The sequence below is a fragment of the Protopterus annectens genome, chromosome 8.part0 (genome assembly GCF_019279795.1).
Source record: "Protopterus annectens isolate FY-2018-M chromosome 8.part0, PAN1.0, whole genome shotgun sequence".
Taxonomy (NCBI): domain Eukaryota; kingdom Metazoa; phylum Chordata; order Ceratodontiformes; family Protopteridae; genus Protopterus; species Protopterus annectens.
In genome coordinates this window covers 256,463,637-256,477,869 of record NC_056741.1, presented here as the reverse complement: position 1 = coordinate 256,477,869, position 14,233 = coordinate 256,463,637, and the positions used below count along the sequence as shown (strand labels likewise).

General features: G+C 42.6%; 1 protein-coding gene and 1 long non-coding RNA gene across 2 annotated transcripts in view; one reads left to right on the top strand and one right to left on the bottom strand.

Annotated features, from left to right (window-relative positions):
• Positions 1-14,233, bottom strand: part of CRTC2 (CREB regulated transcription coactivator 2) — a 2,800,764-nt gene that overhangs the window by 516,361 nt on the left and 2,270,170 nt on the right. The gene's annotated exons all lie outside the window — the stretch shown is intronic.
• LOC122808736 lies at positions 10,509-13,648 on the top strand. The gene is made up of 2 exons (XR_006365818.1): positions 10,509-11,472; positions 13,587-13,648. It is a non-coding gene; the product is annotated as an uncharacterized LOC122808736 (long non-coding RNA).

Below are 14,233 nucleotides of genomic sequence, written 5' to 3'. Positions count from 1 at the left end.
GGTGGGAAACAGGCACAAGTGCGGCTTTTAAACCAGAAAGTTGAAAGAGATGGAAAGAAACTGCTCAAACAGCCAATAACTACAATTTCTGGGCCAGGGACCACTCCTCTTGTGGTAGATAGGCTACCTAATGCTTACCACTCCCACTGATAAGTTAGAAGGCTTCCCTCCAACACGAAAAGGCTTGGGGGACTCAGAAGCTTACAAAGAGTCCTGGATACAGCAAGGGCTCAGAAGCTTACAAAGAGTCCTGGATACAGCAAATCTGTACCTGGACTAGACTAGTAACAGGAAAGGCAGGAAACAAGTGCAAACACAGGCTTTTAAATCAGAAGGTTGAAAGAGATGGAAAAGCTTCCCAAACGGGCAATAAACTATAATTTCTGGGCCAGAAACCATTCCTCCTGTGGTAGATAGGTTACCTAGTACTTACCACTCCCACTGATAAGCTAGAAGACTTCTCTCCAACACAGAAGGGCTTGGGGAGCTCAGAAGCTTACCAACAGTCCTGGATACAGCAAACCTTTACCTGGATTACACTAGTTATTGGAAAGGCAGGGACCAAACACAAAACGGGCTTGTAACCAGAAAGTAGAAAGAGATGGAAAAACTGCCCAAATGGCCAATGAACTACACTTTCAAGGCCAAAACCCACTCTTCCCGTGGTAGATAGGCTACCTAGTGCTTACCACTCCCACTGATATGCTAGAAGGCTTCCCTCCAACACAGAAAGGCTTGGGGGGCTCAGAAGTTGTCCTGGATACAGCAAGTCTGTATCTGGACTTGACTAGTTACAGGAAAGGCAGGAAACAAGCTTAGATTTTTTTTTTGTTATAGAAAAGCAGCCAAAACAGCAGTAAATACAATTCAAATTGTAGTGCAGGCCAGCACACCCGAGCGTGTAGCAACACTACGGCAAATACAGTTCAAATAAATGCAATTAAATTAACAAATGACTAAAAAACAAGTGCAGAAGGCAGTAAATTAGAAGGCTACTAACAAACAGTAATAAGTGCAGAGTAAGAGCGAATGAACAGGTAACAGCACGCAAAAGAGCAACTAAGACAGTTACAGTAAGAGCAGATGAATAAGATATATATATTATTTTGTTATTTTTTTGAGGGAAGGAACAGAGCAGGATTAAGAAGCTAAAGGGGTTGTCCTTCCCAAATGCTCTCTTTGTACACAGTAGGAGTGCCTGAAATCAGAATATGATTTCACGGCACTCAGTTGTGTGAGCAATTGAGATGGGCCCAGAAGGAGTATCCAAATACAAATCTACAAGAGGGGCAGGCAATTTCAAAGCCACCAACATTAATACCAAAACAAGAACAGGGAGGGTGAGTGGGGAACTAACTGTAGAGAGACAGCCACAACTTCAGTTGAATTAATATTCAGTGAAAAACACAAATAAATAAATTAAATACTATATTCCAGAGAGCAGATAAAAGTGTACTTAAATTCACTTATATATCCAGCTGGTTTCAAGTAGATGTTAGCCGGCCAAAGCTCTGATATTAAGCAGAGATAACTCAAAATGTACCACTTATATAAAGCAAGACAGGATGTTAGTGATGAGCTGAAACTACCCCCACTGCTATCAATGGCTACACAGAAATTCTAAAAAGTACTCTGTAGAGAGACAGCCACAACTTCAGTTGAGTTAATATTCAGTGAAAAACACAAATCAATAAATTAAATACAATAGGATATGCAAAAGAGCAGATAAAAGTGTACTTAAATTCACTTATACTTCCAGCTGATTTCAGGTAGATGTTAGCCGGCCAAAGCTCTGATATTAAGCTATTAAGACACTTGACAAAGAAAAAACAAAATATCCCTGGTAATGTGGGTCTGGTAATTAATACCTCAAAATAAGGTGGCAGCAGTATATACTTTTTTACTCAACTTTCCATAGCTCTACTATTTTTATTAAAAGGACGGAGCTTAGAAGAAGCCAAATGTTTAGAAGAAGGCTTATCACTTGAGACTGAAACCACCAGAAGGATCAGCAGAAGGATATTTGAACAAGAATTTGCAGTCCTTGACCACCTTGTAGAACCTGTCAGGTCTAAAAGGGACTGAGAATCAGGAGATATAAAAGCAGCAGAGATGTCCAAAAGTGCTGCCAACACAGGAGGAACTGTAGATGGCTTAGGGTCTATATTAGAACATCAAAGTTTCAAAACTTCGAATGTTCTAATATCGGCCCCTATTCAGCGAAAGCTGAAAACATTGAACATACAGAACAGCGAATGTTTTTGCTGTTCGAAAACACATACACACAACACAAGCACACCAAACAAACAGCAATCCACACACATACACCTAAAATCTTACACCTAACCCTACACTAAACTATACACACACCACTTACTATCCACTTACCTTAACCCAAACCCTAACTCTAAGGTTCGTCACTATCGCACACTCACCTCACCCGCGCCCTAACCCTAACTCACCTACCCCGCCCTAACCCTCACGTCCACACAATCGCACACTTACCTGACCCATGTCCTAATGCTAACTCACCTAACCCACCCTAACCCTCACATCCACACAATCGCACACATACCTAACCCGCGCCCTAACCCTAACTCACGTAACCCACCCTAACCCTGACGTCCACTCAATTGCACACATACCTAACCCGCACTCAATCGCACACTTACCTGAACCCGACCTGTAAACTTTCCACCACAGTGCTGAAAATACCGAAGCAACAGAAACGGACAGCCGAATTCTTTCCCTAGGAAAAAATCCGGTTTTCTGTTGCTTCGATATTTTCAGCTTTCGCTGAATAGGGGTCGATATTAGAACATTCGAAATTTTGAAACTTCGATGTTCTACTACAGACCCGATGGCTTAGGAGGCTCCATCTGTAGAAGCTTATAGTATCTCTTTTGGATGTCAGACCTGGGAGCAACCCACTTAAAGTACTCCATCATATGAGCAACAGTATCAGGGAATCTTGGCTCAAAGAATCTTCTTCCCCTGAATCACAGTGTAGAGGAGAAAGAAACTGATAGGAATATGCAAGGGATTCCTCCCTAGAATCTAGGTCCTCATCTAAGGAATCCAGTTTTCTTGTCTGCTTAACAGGTGTGGAAGACCAGGGAGGAAGAAGGCCTGACACCCCTTGAGGAGGCTTCAAGACCATCAAGGCATTATACAAGCTTAGAGTAAAAATCCTGCCATTCACACTGGGGATCTTTAGCAAAAAGGGTAATATGTTTGGTCTTTTGCTTTTTTCTTAAGGAGGACGTCCACCCTAACAACCCTCAGAAGCTCAGTCTCTTGACAGGACTCAATGATCATAGTATGAATCTCTTTCCCAGACTAATATCTGAGGATATGGAGCAGACATTTGAAAAGCTTCAGAGGACATGTGAGAATTTTATCCATGCTGGCTTCTGACAGGGTCATCAAAGAGGAATCTCCTGCAAGCTCAGGACATTCTTCAGAGTTTTCACTAGTTTCTACAAGGATATCCAGTGGAGGCTGGACAGCAACCGGATTAGGCCTAGATTTTTTGGCCTTCTTCTTGGAAGAATTCTGTCCTTTGGGATGGGAGGATTCTGCCATAGCACCCTGAGTAAGCAATTTAAGGTGATGGTTCTAGAGGTTTATGGAAAGGGAAGATAAGCGACTATGGATGGTCTTGCAAACAAACATCTGACATATAAAGCACTGTGTATAGTCATGGGAAGCACCTAGGCAAAAAAAAAAAAAAGACACTGGTCGTGACTTGATTTTTATTGGGAATCTGCCTCCCACACTGACATGTTCCCTTCTTAGATGACATGACAATTTTGAAAAAAATAAATAAATAAAAGAGAGGAAACCCCAATGAGGTACTTCTCTTAAGATGGTTTGGTAACTAGCACACCAAACAGGGGTTCAGACGAACGTTTAATAATAGCATTCAGACTGGCGGCAAAGAATTTCTCAGTATTTGCGTCCATATGTTACCGTTACACCCAACACGGGGAGCATATATGTGAGGTATAGTAACTATAAAATCTAAAGGCTTTGGTGTACTGGCGGAACACTGGGCTATCCTTGGTAATAGATCCCTGCAGTGAGGAATGCTGCAACAGTGATATGGAAGGAAAGCAATATTTAGAAAATGGGGGTTGAACAAATGGCAAGGAAGGTAGAATCATGAAAAGCTGAAAGTAGAAAAGAATTAGGCACAGGACTTCAATGATGCACCGGATGATAAAATAATAAATGGCAAAGAACGACAACTAAAGAAGAAGCTTTCCATCAGTTTGGGGAAATGATGTCTAAGTTCTAAGTACCTGTCAAACACAGTAACATAAACCACAAATGCTCCGGACATTGCCACTGTTGTACCACACCTGACTGCCTACTGTAGAATCAAAAGTACACTAAACACTAATAATAATTAATCAACAGGATTTTTCATAGCAGTATTATCTTCACAGTCCTTACTATACATTTACAGGCAAATGACAGCAGAAGCAAGCAATAAAACAGAGAATAAAAAAAAAAAAAAAAAAAAAAGAAGTTATGTACCTACCATAACGTTCCATGTTTGTTGTCCTTCATCTTGCCTTCCTTCTTGCTGGTGGGGTTCGGTGCTGATCCTCGGCTCTGACTCGGCCATTTACTATAGCTTGAGAGCTTATACTGGCACAAGGCTAACCCCTATCCCAACATGCCTAGCGGTAGCTACCCAGATCTTGTTTGTGATAGCCCACACCAGACAATAATAGTAAAAGGCAAATTTTACTAAGCTATTACACATAAGGAAACCTTGTGTACAAAGGAACAATCCACATTCAAAGGTTATTTAGAAAAAAGGAAAAAACAAGGCATGGTCAACTAACCTGGTATGTCAACAGGAAACTCAGTCAGTGTAACCAATAAAGGAATTCCTATCGATCCTCCAGGAAGGGGGAAGGAGGGGAGGGACGCAAGAAGGAAGGTGAGATGAAGGACAACAAACATGGAACGTTATTATGGTAGGTACACAACTTCTTTATGTTATGTTGTCCCCATCTCACCTTCATTCTTGCTGGTTGGGACCACGTCCCCAGCACCTGGTTCTTGAGTGGTTCACTGAAACAAACTCTTCAGGACCGTGGAACCAAACGATGCCCTGTTCCGGGAGACCACATCCACTTTGTAATGAGTGATAAAGGTATGAGGATTTGCCCATGTTGCTGCTGCACCGATTGAATCTAAAGGCAATTTAGTTTGGAAGGCAACAGAGGTAGCCAAGGCCCTGGTTGAGTGTCCTCTGGCTTTCCCTGGAAGCTTCTTATTACGCAAATCATAAGTATAGATGATCGTATCTGACAGCTACTTTGATAAGGTCAATTTTGAAACTGGAGAACCTTGCTTATTGTCAGCAAAGGACACAAACAATTGATCTGATTTTCTAAAGTCCTTGGTCTTGTGTAAATAAAAGCGTAATTGTCTATGAACACCCAATTGGTGAAGTCTACACTCTGCCTTACTGCCATAACTGAGTGATTTAAATTATACTCTGAACACACTTTTGGCAAGGAGCAGGGACTGGTTTCTGAGAGAAACTCTATCCTTGTGGAAGATGAGATACGGTGGGTGAAAAGATAAAGCGTGTAATTCAGAAACCCATCTAGCTGAGGTGATGGCAATCAAGAAGAGGGTTTTCTAAGAAAGAAATTTCAAGTGACAAGATGATGCTGGTTCAAAGGGTGGAAGAACCAGAGAGGCTGGTCTGGTTTAGGTCCGGGGGGGGGGGGTCTCTTACCAGGGGCTGTAAAAGGGTTGTACCTCATAATACTGCTTTGCACAACTTATGGGACATGATATTATAGCCCAACTCTCCCACATGAATATTGGAGATGGCAGCCAGTTGGACCCTAATGGTAGCTGCAGCTGCCCCTCGTTCGAGCGTTTTGGCCAGGAAATCAAGAATTTTGGGAACAGGAGCAGTGAAGAGATCAATATCATATTTCTTTGCCCAATAAGAGAACCTCTTCCATTTGCTAGCATAAATCTTTATGGTAGTGGGCTTGTGAGAAGACACCAGGATGTGCTGTACTGCCGGGGAAATGCTGGGAAGCCTGGCTAAGACTGGAAGTGGAGAAACCAAGCTGTCAGCTTGAGAGTTTGGAGGGAGGGATGGAGCACACCTGACTGATGCATCAGGAGGACCGGAACTGGGTCCAGGATCCAAGGCTCCACTTGTAGATGATGGCAGAGAAACAGGAACCATTATCTGACGAGGCCAGTAAGGAGCAATAAGGATGAACTTGCAACCCAGCGACTTTGCTTTCTGAAGTACCTTGGGGATCAGAGGAAAAGGTGGAAAGGCATAAAGTAGTCCTGGAGGACAATTATGAACAAGTGCATCCCTGGGTGACTGTCCTGGTGGGGGGACCAAGGCGAAATAGCTGCTGCATTTGTTGTTGAGGGGAGTGGCAAAAAGATCAAAGCATGGCTGGCCCCATTTGCGAAAAATGAAGTCCGCAACTTCTTGCTTCAGGGACCACTCGTGAGACATGAGGATAGCCCTGCTGAGACTGTCCGAAGATATCGCCCATTGCCATATGGCCTCCAGTGGCGGACAGTCGGGCCTCCCTTCAGGAGTGCTAGAAGGGCCTAGTAGAGAACGTATTGCTGTCACCCTGCTGTTGCGACAGAGATACCACCGAGGGTGGCGTCTTCCATTATTATTTCCCCCTCTGCCCATGGGGGAAAATTCTCCACGTCAGGCAAAACTGCCTGGGATTTTCGAAACCACATTTTCCCCACTCTTCTGACCTTCACACCTGATGAGAGTCTCTTTTACCTGAGGCCCAAACAAGGACTGGCCATCAAAATGGGTATTGATAAAGGAGGACTTGAAGGGTTCAACAAATTGAAAAAGGAGGACTTGAAAGAGTTCCGCAAATTGAAAAAGGTGCATCCAGGAGTGTCTCCGCAAAGCAACTCCAGTACCTGCTGCCTTACTTGCTCCATCTGCCACATAAGAAATGAGCCTCATGGAGGAGTTAACCACTGAAGTCAAGGCCGCAAGCCAGGAAGCCGCCCTGTTCGCAACTCCCTCAGCTGTAGGATTCTGGAGGGTATCTCCCAACTCTTTTAGGAGATCCCTTTGAAGTCCCGTGAAGTGTGACAAATAATTCAGCGACCTGAGTGTAAAGGTCACTGAAGAGAACATACGTTTCCCATACCTGTCCATCGTAAGGGACTCCTTGTTCGGCGGATGGACAGATGAACTTTCTGCAAGTTCCTTTTTAGTGGCTGCTGCCACCACCATAGCATCAACAGGAACCCCTTTGGAAAGAAAGGACTTTTCTTCGAGGGCAGTTATAAATTTATTTGGTCTTAGCGGAACCGGTTCCCTGGTCTCTGGAGAGCTCCATGCCTTCCGACTCACTACTGACAAAAGTTGGTCAACATGTGGAGACACCCAAGAGGGGGAGGGTCGGGAAACAAATGCATTTAGGTAGACCGACTCGTCCTCAGAAGGGGCTAGGGACTTCCAGCCACCCCTCTAAGGATTTCCAAGATGTCCGAAAAAGAGACATCCTCAGAGGGGGTCCGTGGGGACCCTTCCAATTCATCCAAGTCTGTGTCTGAAGTGATGGACTCAGGAGAGTCCAGATGCTTCCTCTTACATTTTTTCTTCCAAGGGACCTCCTCCATATGTTCAGGGGACGTTTCGGAAGAAGTGGGTCGCCCAATGGGGCGTCCTGGGGCATAGGTTCCCTATGCTTGGAGGGAAGAGGAGGGTCAAAGGCAGGCACAGAGGGAGAAGGAGTCGATGGAGCCAAGGGTGGAGGGTCTCAGGGGACAGCATGCTCCTCATCACCCCGAAGGCACCACAGTCCCGAGCTGAAGGAGCCTCCGGCTCCAAAGAGCCTGGAGAACTCCTGCAAACCAAAAGTGATGGCTCCGAGGCTGATGTGAGAGCCGAGCTCACCGCCGCCAAAAATCCGAGAGGGAGAGCAGACTCAGACAAGGGTCCGATGCCACTTCCCCCCTCGGAGCAGACGAGAGAGTTTCGGTGCCCAGATCCCTCGATGGACTGAGACATCGAGGAGATCGAAGCAGGAGTTGGAACCGCTAAAGGAGAAGTAACCGGAGCCGACGGTTCCACCACCACGATGTCTATGCACTCTGGCTCTGAGCTCAAGAGAGTCGGAGGAGGAACCGATAGAGAAGCTGGCTGGGCCAAAGGAGTCAATTCTTTATGGGCTGGGCTCGATAGCAATTTGGCAACTGCCTGTGACTTGAGGAGCTATTAACCACTCTCTCCACATCATGGTCCAAAACCTGGAGCACCAAGAGGAGTGAGAGGAGGACCGGTGACTAACTGCCCCAGATTGCAACAGTGCACGGGCTTCAAAGACGGAGACCTGGTTCTTTTATGGGTCCGGACTGGCTCCGAAGTCACTGATGGAGCCGCCGGAGACATAGCTTTGTTGGAGCCGACACTGGGAACAGACACAGCCGAAGATTTGACAACAGATTTGGGTTGCTACGAAATCGGAACTGTTGAGGATGGTTTGTGGGATTTGTCAGACTGTTTTACTGGCTGAGGAACCAGAGACAAAGGATCCTCAGGGTTCTTCAAAAGGCCACACAAATCAGTTTATTTTTTCTCTCCTGCAGGACTCTAGAACTGAAAGCATGACAGATGGAGCATGAGTCCTGCAGGTGAACAGACCCTAAACAGCATACCCAGCTCATGTGCCCATCCGTAAGGGACATTTTTTGGCAGGGTGAGTCACACTTCTTAAAGACGGAGGGTTTTGACTCTTTGGACATGCTGGATAAACAAAGAAGACACAAACAGCAAAAATAAGGCTGTAATGGCAACCAATACACAACTACAAACACTACTAATAGCAAGGAAATTTTTTTTTTTTTTAATTAGGAAAAAGAAGAAGGGAGAGAGCCTCTAAGTAAAACAGCGACTCCCCCAACAGGAGATCCTCTAATTTAAACGGCTACTCCAATAGTTAGAGAGGAAGAGAAGAAATGAACCCTCTAAATTAAACGGGCTCAAGGGGAAAGCAAGGCCTAAGAAAACGACAGCCAAGACTAACTCAAAAAACAACAGCAGAGGAAGGTTAGAAGGTTTTTAGACTAAAACAGGACTAATATATACACCAACAAAGTAATTGAACTAGTAAAACCTTGGTAAATATGACAGCAAAATATGAAAAAACTCTAAATACTTAGCCTGAGCCAGTAGTCGCAATCTCGAAGCTGCAAGCAGCAAACGAGATCTGGGTAGCTACCGCTAGGCATGTTGGGATAGGGGTTAGCCTCGAGCCAATATAAGTTCTTGAGCTGCAGTAAACGGCCGAGGCGGAGCCGAGGACTGGCACCAAACCCAACCAGCAGGAAGAAAGGCGAGATGTGGACAATATAACATACAATGATTTGCTGTCTGATTTAGTTGTTCAACTTTTAGATCCTGTGAAGTAAATTCAAATAAGAAATGCATAAAGGAGAACTGCACCCAAAAACTGAAAAAAACAAAAAACATGTTTTTAATCAAATCCTGAACTTTTCTGCGTTACTAATGTCTCTGTATCAAGGTAAGTAGTCATTATTTTCTAACCTGCTTTATCCCAAAATGCCCTGAATGGGGGTCGCCATGGGTGGCATGATTTTATTTTATAGTCAATGTTTTTGTCTTCATAATTTCATGTTAGAGGGACAGAAAAAAATCCTTATGAAGAGGATCATTTATTGTCATTTTCTCTCTCATCAGTTTCACAACAGTGCTTTGAATGCCAGCTTTTCAACGCAAGCATCAATTCACATTTTTAATTACTTTGCTTCCTTTAATTTTCATTACTGGCCATCTCTGTAACCGCATTTTAAGGAATGCGTGAATGACAGGCTTGAAAATATAGCTGAATTAACTGTTCTTTTCAAAGTAACAAGTGTTCAGTGTTGAAGTGTGAGAAATTTGACCCCTGTGATTAATAGGTGTTACTTGGGCTGATACGGTTTGTGTTGCATTCACAGATTTAAATATTGTAGCTAGAATTAAAGACTTTGATGTTAATCTTCTTTCCCAAACTCACTGACTTGTCTCAATAAAACACTGTAAGCAATGCAGAAATGCTAACAAAACACCAGAAGAAATATGCATGTTTACAGAAATTACAGTGTAGAAAAAATGCAAAATCAAATACTGACAGAAAATAAAGAAGAGTTGGAATATTTTTTTTTTTTTTGCCTTTAATAAACACTCAGTGCCACAAAGAAAGGCTTTTGTATCTGAAAACTAAGTTTGAAAGCCCTGCCTTTGTTCAGACTTCAGGTTACACTATTCAACTGAGGTGTGATGCTGGCAATCTGCAACTTTCTATAAAGGTTTCAAGCTTGCATAAACTAAAGCACTGCCGGTGATTCCCTGTTGGGTGAGTAAAGTAAACATACATTTTTGTCTGTGACTTGCTGATAGAGCTGATTTCTGTTTTATCTGCTCTATTTTGTTTTCTGTTTTAAAACTGCTTGGCGATTTTGTTCTATGTGAGAGGTCGATACAAATTATCTAGGCTGCACATTTCACATTTTTTTCCATTGGTTAAAATGTTTCTTGACTGCATTTTAAAGTGTATTTTAACTAACTGCTGCATTATTTTTGCTTTTTACAGTTTGTGACGGCATCATTTTCTGCACTTGATTTCAACTGTACTGTTAGCCTAGACAGCACAGACTAGATTCAAATCTGTTGAATCTAGCCTGTAATTGATATACTTGAGCACTAAACCAGACATCTTACACCAAGAAGGGGGGTTCAATGTGTGCTTTCCTATTGGCAGATTAGCTTAAAAGTGTTTATTTTCACCTGTACCTAAGCCTTGCGTTTGACTGTTGCTGTGCATGGTGGGTTAGCGGTGCCCTGTATTAGATGCAAATGCCTTGAAACACAATTTTTTCAGAGACATCTGTCAGTGGAACCCTCCCAAGCTTCCCTGCTACACTACAGGCAACTCAGCTGCACATTGAGCAGTGCTGCAACACTTATCATCCCTACCCTTCAATAGAACAAGCCCTTTGTTACTCCTAGAGCAGAAAACTAGTCTAACTAACCCACTTCCTTCCCTAATAGTACATACGTTAAAAAAACTGCTATAATGGATGGGCACTTTCCCATAGTTTCTCCGGCCTAGGCTTACCATACGTCCGGTTTTCCCCGGACATGTCCTCTTTTTGTGCTCCTGTCCGGGCGTCCGGCCTGTTTTGTCGTTTTGAGAGATTTGTCCGGGTTTTACAATCCCGAGGCAGAATTCAATTCTACGTATGCGCGGAAGGTAGAAGAGCTCGCGAGAGTCGCGAGACTGTGTTTGCGCAGGGAGAAGCGCAGGACTGTGCATGCGTTAGGGAGGAGGAGGAGGTCTCAGCCACATAGCCGATCTGTCATCACAGAGTGAGTGTGTGTCGGTGTCGGAGTCTCCGTTTTGGTTTTCACTACTCATTCTGGTATGTTTTTTTTTTTAAGTCAGTTTAACTTACTGGTGTTAAGTTAATATTCATAACTTAGTGTTAATGATGGATAGTTGTTTCTTGCCGACGATGGGCGAGTTGTTGCGTTGCGGTTGAATACATTTTGGCCATGCCATGTGTTGTGTACTTCGCCTTTGGCTTTCTGGGTTTTTGGAGTTACTTATTATGGTAATTTGGTGTTTTAATCATCTCTGCATTTTGCAAATCGGTCTTTAATGATGGATAGTTGTTTCAATCTTGCCAATGGATGAGTTGCGGTTGAAAACATCATTTTGGCCATGCCATGTGTTGTGTACTTCGGCTTTCTGGGTTTTTGGAGTTATGTAAATTTGGTGTTTTAATCTCGGCGTTTTGCAAATCGGTCTTTTAGTAAATTCGGCTATTAGATGTAGACCTGTTCTTATACCTCTAATGAAGGGATTTTATTTTTGTGATTTTTGGTCTCCTAAAAAGACTGCTGAGCTTTGGAGCCCCCATTTAGATTATCTTTTTTGAAGCCACTTGAATTAAAGTACAGTAAACAAAATTCTGTGTCTCAAATTTAGTGCTTTGTCTAATTTTAGGGAGCTTTAATATGAAGGCATGGGGTTATTATTCATATCATAGATAAAACTGAATACATCATTAAGATGTGAAATACGTTCAACAGATATGGTTTCAGTGAGTGCTCACAGTATGGCATATGGCATGCTTATATTATAGATAGTTATTTCTCATAAATGCTATTGGAAAGGGTCATTATACTGATATTATTTTTACATGGTTTCTTATCCCATTATTGGAAAATGTTTAGAATTCCTAAAGTGTATATGAATGAAGTGAATTTTCCTTTTAGGTCACTCATAAAAGCAACAGGGTCCAAGACTGAACCCATGACCATAATAGAAGAAAAAATGCTGATCCTTTTTTGTTTAGGATGTCCTCATATGTGGAAGTTACTTTTGATCCAACAGACCATGTCAGCACTGTTCTTATAGATGCCAGGCACTGTTTTGTTATTCTGGGGATCAAATCCCTTTATACTGTGTCTGCCCAGGAGGAATGGATATTCCAACTTGTCAATTTAAGGTGTATGGGTTAGCTGACTGTAGATGAGTTGTTTATGATATTTTGTTTCTGATTTTAAAGAACAAGTACTTTGTATTTCCTGAACACTAGTATTGTCAAACCCAAGGGTAGCAATGGGTTACTATTTGGCCCCAACTTTTGCTAATATTTTTGTGGCCCAGTAGGAAGAAGCATATGTGTATCATGGTATATACATACATTATCTTGTGATTTGTCAGCATAAGTTAGATATCTTGGTTATTCATGTATTTTTTTGTGTAGGGTACAGGTTTGTGAGTTGGTAGTTGCTTGGGGTTATCCAGTTGACAAAGCTTATTCAATGGTCAGTGTGGTTATTATCAACAGATATACCAGATAGCCACCTCTTGTTTACAATACCATGTTACCCTATGCCCAGGACAGTAGAGGTTTAAAGTCCAATATTAAAATGGCAGTAGACATGTTAGCCTGAATGTTCTTTGTATTGTTAGCTAAGGAGGGACAAGCTTGGCTACTACTTGGTTGGGAAACACCCTAACAAATACCAGGAGCTGATTTTAAACTTTTTCAGTATCCCAAGTCTAAATGAACATATTAGTGTTAAATCTGAACTAAAAGTGAATCCGTTAAAAATCACCAGTGGTCAGGCTAACTCAGCATTCCTGATTTAAGATAAGCATGCCCTGGCCTGGCCACAACTTACATGGGTGACCCATGTGAATACCAGCAGCTGGTTTTATGCTTTTTATAATCTGATTTCTATGTGTATATGTAAACAGGAATGTGATTCTACATTTTTGTCTTAACAATGACCGTTTTTTTTTTTTTTTGTTTTTGTTTATTGCTGTTAATGTACATGCGATGGTTCATTTATTTTCTGGAAAAGTTAGTATATATGTACTACATATTGAAAGACTGTGTAAGCAAGTTTTGGGGCCAATCAAAAAATAACCAAACACGAAGCTACTTGTGTTTATAATGTGGAACTGTGATGTTCTGCATTACTAAAAGACCTTTTCTTTTTTTTTTTTGTCTTCACCTAGCCTTTTGCCCCACCAAAGAATCTATCGTCCTCTTTTTCGTATAACCAAATATGGTAACCCTACTCCGGCCAGCCTAACTGACATGGACATCCTCAGGTAATGTAGTAATTGCCACATGTATACTGACAACCACTTGCTCCTAAAACAAATATCCTATGTGAGAAATGCAATTACACTATAAAATTGGAGTCAATTCTCTCACATAGCAAACCGGACATCAAACAGGTTTGTCAGCACACACACTTCACCTCTCACACAAAATACGGTCACAACACATAAACCCACATACACAGAGGTGCTCACTAGAAGCCTACCAAAAGATCGGAGGCATCCCAAACATAAGCCAGTTCCACAAACTGCTATGCAAATAGTAACCACTACACATACAACAGTGTCTCTGCAAATAGGCCCCTGAGACAGAACACTTCAAAACCTAAGTCCTAGTCATAGGCAACTCAATAGTGAGACACAGAGATGTCCACCTCACTAAGCCGGACAAAGATAAAGTCACAGTCAGCTGCCTGTCAGGTGCCAGGATCTGTCAAATCACACATGCACTTGTAGTCCCTGTTGGGGTGAATGACTTGAGATATACCTCTCTGGACTACATGAAACATGACTGAACTCTCAGATGGTGTGTCCCAGGC